This window comes from Cannabis sativa, chromosome 3 (genome assembly GCF_029168945.1).
Source record: "Cannabis sativa cultivar Pink pepper isolate KNU-18-1 chromosome 3, ASM2916894v1, whole genome shotgun sequence".
NCBI classification, from domain to species: Eukaryota; Viridiplantae; Streptophyta; class Magnoliopsida; order Rosales; family Cannabaceae; genus Cannabis; species Cannabis sativa.
In genome coordinates this window covers 6,179,932-6,191,529 of record NC_083603.1, presented here as the reverse complement: position 1 = coordinate 6,191,529, position 11,598 = coordinate 6,179,932, and positions in this window count along the sequence as shown.

Genomic DNA, 11,598 nt, shown 5'->3' with positions numbered 1-11,598 from the left:
ACGGAATAATGGCTCTTATACACGAGTACGTCCCTCTGGCTGCTTCATGGATTGACGACTGATCCTACAAAACAACACAAGTATTTTCAGCGTGCTTTGTCCTCACTCGCACGCTTCCTGAGAAAACTTCCTAAGAGGTCACCCATCCTGAAATTACCCCAGGTCAAGCACACTTAACCGTGGAGTTCTTTCGTGATGGGCTACTGAAAAATAAAATGCACCTTGATGATATAAGTAGTATCAATCAATCCATTTAAGCCTTTTCAACTGTGTAGTCCCATACCTACACAGTCTCAGAATCATCACACTTGACCTTCCCCAGGTGATGTGGGATTGTACAATTTACCCAGTATTTCTCCTTATGGATCACAGAACTACTGACTGTCACACTTTCATTTTCATACCATGTTAGATTTGTAAGATGTATAAGATTTCACTTCAAAATTAATTAATAATAAGAGGAATAGTTTATAAATCTTATTTCTACAAATTAACAATTTGAGATTTTCAAACGGATAATTAATAATTATTACTAGTTTGATTGATAATAATTAAATTTTAGAGTTGAACCCTCAATGATTTTAATTATATTTGAATGAGTCCTACTCTATGTAGAGTAATTTTTTCTTTTCCTTCACAAAATTATAATTTTTTCTATTAATTATTATTGTTATGTTTTGGGATGTGTGTGTTCTATGTAGAATTGAGAGACATAAAAAAACATTTCTGTTTTTCTTTTTTTTTTTAATAAATGATTTGAGTGTTTGTAGAAAAAAGGAAATTAAATAATAAATGTATATAGGAAAATTATGAAGGGTCCCAATGATTCTTGAATTATGGTATTGTTTGGATGTTATAGCTATATAGATCTATAAAGGAAGTTTCCATGGAACCAAGCACACGTGTAATTCAATAAAATCACTCTTCAAAAATCTTAATTAATTTTTGGGTGATTCTACAATACACCCTTTTAAAAGGGATGTACTGATACACCATTGACTTGTTTTGGCATCCAAAAAAAAAATTTAGTCTAATTTTTTTTCATATTCATGTACGTTATAACTATTTAAGATAACCTACAAAATTTTAATAAATTCCGAATAATTTACAATATTAAAACAATATTCAAATAGCTTATTTTACACGCGTATAAAATAAAATAATCGCGCGTGCAATACTCTGTTTGAACGTAATTTTCGGCGTATTAAACTTTTCTAAATTTCTTAACATTTTGCAAGTTATCTTAAATAACTATAACATACATGACTATGAGAAAAATTTTGACTAAAAAATTATTTCGGGTGCTAAAATAGATAGGGATGCATTAATATATCTATTTTAAGGAAGTGCATTGTAGAATTTCCCTTAATTGCTTATCTTGGAACTTGATTTTATTCTTTATTTATTTATTTATTTTTATAATTATTTATTTCACAACATTTCTTAACAGCTTCGCAACAAAACTATATATTAAAATAATAATAATAATAATAATAATAATTGTAATTTACCAAAGTGGGATTCACGAGACTGTGAATTAATGAATATTCTTAATTTATTTTAATTTTTTAATAATCCCTTTGAATTTTCATTTTTTTAAAATAAATTTTAAAAAAAATTCAACTCCTTTGAATTTTTATGAGCTACCGACAATAATTTCAATTTCTATTATGCAAAATACCAACTGTCGATTTCCATTTTTCTTTTTGAGAAAAATACAAAATTCTTTGTCAATTAATTTTATTTATTTAAGGAATAATATAATATATAAATTAAGAAACTTTATAACCAAACTTTCATGGCTACTGACATTGTCAATTCTTTCTAGTTTTCACAATTAGTCATACCACATATACTATTTACTAATTTTAAGAATATGTGGATTTTCCATTTCTATATGTAAAAGAATAAAAATATGTAATTAGAGTAATAAAAATTGTGATGATGATGCAAATGGTATCTCGGGTTAGATTTGATACGAATTTTGCTATATGTGCCACATAATTTTTAATAAATTAGGATGTAAAATTTAGGGTAAATAGCGACATAAGTACTCAAAGTTTTGAGTTTGTAAGCGGCATAAATTCAATGATTTTTTTAGTGGCATAAGTACCCAATATTTATAAAACTGTAAATTTTCTCTATTTTCGTTAGTACATATTCCGTTTTAAATTTATTAAAAAAAGATTTAGAAGTAACTGATACAGTGATACTACATATTTTCGTCTAGACTAAATAATCTAGAATTTGAGCCTTATATGTGTCTTGTTTAAGACAATAACAAAGTCTGTACTGATGAAACTGGAAGAAAATTACAGTTTTATAAACATTGGGTACTTATGCCGCTAAAAAAAATCATTGGGTTTATGCCGCTTACAAACTCAAAACTTTAGGTACTTATGTCACTATTTACTCTAAAATTTATGTTATTTTTGGTTAAAAAAATAAGTTTGTGTTATATTTAGTTCACTATTTATAATTGTGCTTTAATATAAAAATGTAAAAAAATATAATTATCATTGATCATCATTTAATATTTTATTGAAAATATACAAACATCATTGTTTTTTGTTGCTTATTGCTTAAATAATGGTGTTGACTAGATTTTTAGTCAATCGACGCAGAGTCATAATAAATGAGATTAAAACTAAAGCACGAACAATAAATGTAAATAATGACACCGAAATTTATAGAGCTTCGACCCCAGGTGTCGATAATAGTCTACTACCTTTGTATTTTATTAACCGGAGTTGCAAAGTCAAGAACAAACTCTTGAATGCAATGAATAAAAATGATAGAGTTTCTGCTCTCTAAGTGCTCAATTTTTTGGTTCCTTTTCCCAGGTCATGGGTGACATCTTATATAGGAAAAAAGGTCAGTGCTTCTTGCCTCAGGAGACACGACCATTGCGGAGATATATTAACTGTCTCCTTGATTTTCATAAGTGGTTGAAATCTGATTCTTATGGTAATATCTCGTTATTTCGTGGGTTTGTAGCTATCTTTGAGTTTCTTCTGAGATTTAAATATTTGAATTAGTTACTAACGATGAAGGTCTATCCCAGAGTATGGTATGACTGTTTATGTAACGCCCGTATTTAAAAATTTCTAAACTCAAAAGATAATTTTAATATATTATAATTATATAAACATATGGATCGGGATCTCGAGTATCAAAATACAATTTAAAAGTATTTTACTAATACAATATCCATTTTTTTACAGCAGGCAACTAAACTATACTTCAAAATATTATAAGACCGAGACCCTCCAGGTTGCACTGCCGCGATATGTACAATCACTGTCGAGCTCTATCTCACTGTTCCTCCAGCTTCGCTTTTCCTTTACCTACACAAGGTAACAAATTGATGAGTCGACAGACTCAGCAAGATAAGCAAGACATATATATTCAAGTAATGCGATGCCGACTTTGTGTTTAAGCCACCCTGAGCTCAATAATTGAGCTCACCAAATGGTTAAGAATGTTCTTAAGGGAAGTACGACCTCTGTACCAAATGCACTAAAGTACTAACCCTGTACTCGTGTTGGTAGAGCCATTATTGTACTCCCGAGAGTTACTAACTGTTGTACCACATGCACGACGTACCCTCTGGTACTCGTGTTGGTAACACTGTAACCATCCTGATATCCCACACTATACTAACACTCTTAAATCATACAAACAATCAGTGTTAGTAGTGTAAATAATCAAAAACAAGCATTCATTCACATATATGTAATATTCATGCTATCTTACCTCACTCCGTGCTCAGGTGTGCCGGTCAGCCTGAGTGGAAGTGCAGCTCGACGCTTTACAGGGCCCTAAACCATAATATTTAAACTCGATGAGAGACGTTCTAAAATATCTATCGAGGATATAAAATTGAAACTAAGGGTAACCCTATCGATAACTAGGATGCAAACACCCTAAACTACGCAAAAATGGGGAAAACTAGGATTCGAGAAAAAGCCCTAACTGGCAGGCCGGTTCCCAACCGGAAGCCCGGTTCCTGGGTACCAACCGGTTCTAATGGTCCCCCAGAACCGGTCTGAGCTGGGAACCAAAAACACAACCCCTTGACCTCAAATCCATCCCAAACTTTATGAAACTCTCCAGTATACCTGTATATACCTAAATAAACTCAAACCAACCAAAAGAACTCAACAAAACGACCATAAAACAAAATCACCATTAGAGACCTAACTTAAAACTTGAATGAATCTCAACACCAACTTCAATCTCAGCTCAAAATAACAAGAATAATAACTTCCAACTCCAGAATTAAACAACATATTAATCCAATAGACACAACCATCAAGAATCACAAAAACTCACATTAAAACCTAACCTAAGCTACAAAAACTCAAGAGAAATAAAGAATAAAGGGTTACCTTGACCAAAGCTCTCTATTACCACTAAAATTCCTTATTTTCAAATTTAATACACCAACCCCAGCTGCTGCCCAAGAGAATCGAAAAAGAGAAAGAGTTTGAAGAGAAGGGTTGAATGCTTTTCCTTAAGATTTTCTTGATTTCTTCTAACTTAAGCAAATAAATGAATTTCTTTTCTTTTTTCTTTTAAAATCTATAACCTCATCTTCAGCAATAGAAACAAATTCAAATAAGACAAATAAAGTCTTACCCAAAGACCTTTTTGCCCTCAACATAATTCAAATATTCAAATTCACCCAAGGATAGTTTAGTCATTTTACAAATCCCGACCAATTCACAACACCTCTAATACCCAACAATAACACCCCGATACTAATAAAATAAATTATATCTCCGATAGTTTATCCCTTATATTTATATATAAATTATAATGTGAGATAGTTTAATAAAATAATATAATAATAAAGAATATTTTTAGTGTTGTGGTTGGATTAGAAAAAAATTTAGTGCTAATTAAAATTATACTCTTTTAGTGTTGATTTTATATTAAATTTAACTGTTAGCACTGGATTTGCCCTAGAAAGAGAGAAATTAGTGAGCCCCACATAAATGTAGGAAAAAAAAAAGATTATTTCCCTATAAAGTTTTTATAGGGAATACTTTTCTTCCCCTTTTCCAAATTTATTGTATTTTAATTAATTAAAAATAAAAAAGATAAATATGGTCTTCAAAAATTTACAAATAAAAAAAGTTACATGTTCTAATAATGACAATTTTGTCTAATTAAAATATTTAGATTACTTCCCTTTGGCTAGTTCTAGTATTTTATAGGGAGATCTAGTTGCTTAGTCTTGGTGGTTGGTTGATTCTCTTCAGTTTGAATAGTTTTCTAATTAAAGTTTTATGCTATTTTTTTATGTTTTTTTCAGGTGGAACTTCAGTATTTTATTGAGTTAGGAGCATTGTTTGAAGATGTTATAGCTTTATTGTCTAAATTTCCGGGGGCAGTTTTGTCCCATGAGGCTCGCTCTTAGATTTTAGCGACCCATGGTTGGCAAAGCATGCTCTGCGGTTAGACGATGAGCTATCCTGGTTCGAGGAGGTTCCATTGCCGGTGGCGGACGTGGGCGTCGTAAATTCATGAGCGATTTTAATTACTTTATCAAAAAAAAAAATATATATATATTTAGATTACTTTTCCAATATGTGTCGTTTGGTAACACTTTTGTTTTCTAATTTTTTAATCAGAAAATGAAAGTAAAATTTTTGTTTTTAAAAATTTTGTTTTTGAAAAACAAAAATGCGTTCTGTAACCACTTTTGTTTTTAATTTTAAAAACAGAAAATAAAAGTGTGTTCTGTAAAATTTATTTTTATTTTTATTTTTTGATTTTATTTACGTCGGGTCTAAGTTCGGGGTCGGATTCGGGTTCAAATCAGAGGTCGGGTTTAGCGCCAGGGCCGTGGGGGAGATTTGGGTCCGGGTCTAATCAAAGTCCAAGATATTGATTAAGAAAAAAAAAACTGTTTAAAAAAATATTGAAAGTATTTTTTTTTTGTTTTTAAAATTTTAATTCTCAATTAAAAAATTGAAAAGTAAAAACAGTTTTATAGAACATATTTTTTAAAAATATTTTCACTTTTTCAATTTTAAAAACACAAAACTGATTAAAAAAGTGTTACCAAACAACACTATAATAAACAAAATAAAATAATTCTAATTTTTTTTCCACATAATTTAATAAACAACATAATAATATATTGCTTATGATTATTTTATATTTTAAGCTAATTTATTTTTTTCATTAATTATTCTGATTTTGATTACAATTTAGTAAACATGTTAAATACCTGAAATTTTTTAATATACTTTAGATTGGATTCTGGTGCCAATTTTACCAGTTTTTTACGTAAATTTATTCATATATAGATAATTGATAAAAAATATTGATACATTCATATAATTAATTTTTTAATACTTTAAAATTATATTTATATATTAAAAAAAATAGTCTTTGATAAAATTTTAAGCTTAAAAACATGATCAAAGTGAAAAATATTTGTAATTAGGACCAAACTCGAAATTTGAAAAGTGGTAAATCAAAAAAGTATAACATATTAGATTTGGTACTTAATTTTAAACCCGAAACTCAAAAAACTCGAACCCAAAAATCCGATTTATTTGCTCATCACAATAATAATAAAAAGATAAAAAATCCTATAAAAAATTAGGAAAATAACTCATACACAAATTATAAAATCTTAAATTTGTATTTTATTATTCTATAAATTAATTTATATGAATTTTGAAGGAGGTATATCTAAGTTGTAAAGCTAGAGAATATACACTAAATTATACATAAAAATAACATTAAAATCACACCATATCATTATGTGATATATTACAGATTTTGTTTGGCATCAATCATTGATGTATAAGACTATTCTTAAGTATAAAATTTGTAGAAACTTAAATAAAATTAATGAGAGGCCAATGTACTCTTTTTAATTGAGTTGAAGGTTATACGTACAAATAATTATAGTTAGGTAGCCCATTTATTACTAAAAAACATAAATACAAAAATATTATACACAAGATATTAAAAGTAAAGGAGATATGTGAATTTAAACCTATGTTTGGTAGAAATGAGGCCAAGCATGGATGGAGGTAATATTTATTTATGTTGTTTGGTATTTAAAATAATTTTTTAAATATTAAAAAATATAATAATAATAATAATTGTTATTTTATTATTTGAGTAATTTATGGTATAAATATCTAAGTTTAATTTTTAGCGGTAATAATACTTAAGTTATGATTCTAGAACTTCTGTAACTACTTGGATATTAAGTGTTAAGTAAACTGTCACGTGACAATATTTAATTGGTCAAAGTCATTAAATTTTTATTTAAAAAATAATAGTTTAAATATGCCAATAAAAAAAACACAGGTACTTACGGGGTTTCAAAAATATAACTTAGATATTATTACTGCAAAAAATTAAATTAGTTTTTTATTTACAATCAAAAATTAAACTTCAGTATTTACGTCGTAAATTATTCTTATTATTTTGTATCTTCTATCCTCCACTACTCTCCATATCCTCCCATATATAGACTCTCTACCAAACATAACATAGTATAATTTTCTATGTAAAGAGTACTATTGATTGTACTTGGATATGGTCATGGGGCTTAAAATTAAAATTTATATATTTAATTAAAAAAAATCCCTCTAGTTTGTTTCATTTCATGTGTATGGGCATTATTGTTTTGGTAAGAAAAATCTAGTTAAAATTTAACTTTTCATTTAGGGGTACCCTCCAAATAGAGGGAGTGGTGGGTATGGTAGGCCATATTGTACAATTTCAAATTTCTTTCATTAATTTACTTATTACTTACTTCCACTCAAAAAAGGCTGACCAATGGCTTTTAAATGTCATGTGCTCCCACTTTTTAATAATTATTATTAATTACCTAACTAAAAGAAAAACCATTTCAGAGTGCAGATATATTGCTATTGGACATAAAATAATTTAAGACCCCAAAAAATGACAAGTCATGAAAATATTTACTAGGATTTTGTCTACACCTACCCAATAGTAGTAGTAGGAAGGAATAGTTTTAGCATATCATAGAGAGTCTCACTCTCACACATCTTAAAAAAATGCCCATTAAATTGTCTGAAAATGGACTGAACAAAAATCATTATTGCTCAACTGATTTTACTGTCTTCAATTCAATAGGAAGCTCCATAACTCATTCTTCATCAAAAATATATATAATTTATATTTATATACATTGGTTTGTTTTCCTATTTCATTAATTTGTTTGATGAGAAAAAGCTGGTTTTTTGCTTCTGTCTGGTCTCAATCCATTGATTATATCCAACTATTATGTCTCAATCCTAGGTAACTTTTTTGCTTCTTGGACATTTTTGTTGCACTATTATTTGTATAAAATTAACTTTAGAATTTTATGTTTTGTTTAGTTTTGTTTTTTTAAGGTAAATGAAATTTTTATTAATAGGTAAATTGGACATAGTTTGCAAATATTATTTATCGAGCAAAATTAATAAAAATAAGCTAACTAAGTCATTTACATTAAATAGGATAAAAACCCTAACAACACCTTCAACTAAATGACTCATAAGTCGTCAGTTCGTGGAGGTAATCCTAGCCACCAAACTTGGGAATCTCTAAAGATAAAGCAACACGAGGAATAGAATGAGCCATGACATTGTTTGCCCAGTTACAATGAAAAAAAAAATACTTAAAAAAGAAGGCCAAACATGTTTGATATCATTAACAATAGTAGCAATGACTGTTTCTCATTACTAGAGATAGCTTTCACCAAACAGAGACAATTAGAAAAAATCGATAGTCTTGTGTAACTCAATCAGAGACATAAGAACAACCCCTCGAGTAAAGTTGCCGCCTCTGCCACATGAGGATCGAAGACAATAGTTATTGGCGTAGCCGCCGAGCAAAGTAATGAACTCGACTAGTTAGAAACCTACCTCGAGGCCATTTTTGCAATCATCTGCATGAATACTAGCACCAACAAATAAATTGACATCTCCCAACACTATCTCATCTGCATGATCACCTCTAGAAGGACCAACCACGTCTCTTCCACTCGCCAACTCAAATAGAGAAGATGACATTTGTGCATCTTGATAACGCTAAAGAAACTTCATTGGCACACCATATCATTTGAAAACAATTTATGATCATGAACAAAGGTATTTTGCCTATCCAAAATTCTCCAACAAAGTACATCAAATTCTTCCATTTCTTGATTAGAGAGGATATTAATTAAAAGCTTTTTAAGATTTATATATTCATTTAAATAATTTTTTATTCTAAACAGGATTTTTACCTCTTGAATTTTTACATGTACCAAATCATGCTCTCTAAATTTTTGTGGTCGTTAAAAATTCTTCCTGAATTATTGATATTATTTGATTTAAGGACTTTTGTCCAATTTCATTGAATTTAACTAATTTGGTGATTGTTCATGTACTAAATCATGCTCCCCGAATTTTAATATCTACCAAATCATGCTCCTTAAACTTTGACATGTGTCAAATTATGCCTCCTGAATTTTCATCTATATTAGATTTTTTTTACTAAAATTAGACAAAAGTCTTTGAATCTAATAATCTCAATACTTCAGGGGAAACTTTTAACGCTCAAAGTTTAGGTGGCATAATTCGGTACATGTCAAGTTTAGGGGGCAAAAATTCTAAATAGCATCTTTTTTGATATATAGCCCCAATAAAAAAATTAAGACTACCTTGATTTGGGATTAATTTACACTTTGTATAATAGTAAAATTGTAAAATTTGAGTTAAATACATCATCAAGCCATTTTTAAATAAATTAGCTATAAAATTTATACTATACATTGGGTAGTCTAATCTTTTTGAGAGTTACAATTTACATTTATATTTTATTTTTATTTTTAAAAATAAAACCCAAATCTATATGTCAAGTCAATGAAGTTTTTTATTTTTATGTTTACCTTCTAATACACATCAATGTTGTTGCAAATTAAATAGAGAAAAAATAATGATTTCAAGATATTAATTTTTTTGAAGTGGCCAATGTTTATGAAAAGAGTACAATTTGGTTGACATTTTATTAGTTTATGTTATTGAATAGATTTTACATTGGAGATTGTAGAGTAGCATTTAAAGTCCAAATTATTCTTAAATCTCTAGGGCATTTTGCATATTACGAGGTGATCTTATTACTATTTGATTAATTATTAGGAGTAATTTCTCTTTTATCAATTATTTATTTTGAAGGTATAAATAAATATATATTAATTAATTTGAGACCATGTTCCCATATTTATTAGTTTTCAACTATCAAGAATTTTTCAACCTATCTTTATAGTGTCTCAGATTTAGCTCATAGCCAGCTATGCTAATAATAATTAGTATTTTAGAAAGTTCTTTGAATAAATAGAAAGTATTAATTATTATTAATAAAAGGTATTAGGAAAAAAAGTTCAATTCACTTCCAAAATTAGTGATTTGTAAACATGTGTCAATGGCACACAAATCTCCTTTGTGATTTATTTAGTTCTTTTCAAATGAAAATTTAATAGCCAAATAAGATCTTATGGGATTTGTTTTTCATATATACACTAATTTAGAAATATTATAAAAAATGATTATGATAATTTATTTCAACCAATAATGAGTTTTATTGTTTTACATAGCCGAATTATTATTATAATTTTTCCTAACACTTTCTCAAAGAGTAAAAGGTCTTAAAATAATTCTATGTTGTTATCATCATTATGTCAAGGAATTGGCATTTAATTTAGCTATCATGGTCTTTGACTCATGGCATGATCAATGGCTCTAAGAAAAATAAATAATAAAAAAGATGGTGGTCAAATTCTTCCTTTACTCTTTCTTTTCTCAATACCCATTTTGATTTTAGTTCTTTTGGTTATCAAATCAACATAAAGATCATAAGTGAGATGAAAGTTCTAATAGTTTAAGGCCATTGATCATGCCTTTCATTGGCTCACATCTCATATGTTTAGTCTAGAATCATGCTATCTTTGCTCAATCCACTATAATAGGTATAGCATGCTTTTGCATCAAAATAATTATTTTTAGGAAATTACACTCTCTCTCTATATATATATATTATTTTTTTTTTATTTTTACCCTTTTTTTTTAAAGTCTATCATTATTATTTTTTTTAAATATTGTACCAATTTTGCCCATGTCACTTCAAGATGCTCTCCATGTGACTCTCTTATATCAGGGTATTTTGGGTACAATACATATAAAAAAGAGATATGTTTCAATTAAATATAAAATTAGAGGTAAATTTGATCAATTGATTAATAAATGTGGTATTTTTTAACTTATCCAAATATATAAGATAAATAGGCCTTGTGCTAAGCTAATTGGGGTCTATTTGTTGAGGAAATGACACTCTATACCATTTTTATATTGTTCTCTTTTGTTTTTACCATCTTTTTTAAAGTCTATCATTTTTACCTATTTTTTTTAAATATTGTACCAATGTTGCCTCTGACACTTCAAGATACTCTCCATGCGACTCTCTTATATCAGGGTATTTTGGGTACAATACATATAAAAAGAGGTATGTTTCAATTAAATATAAAATTAGAAATAAATTTGATCAATTGATTAATAAATGTGATATTTTTCAACT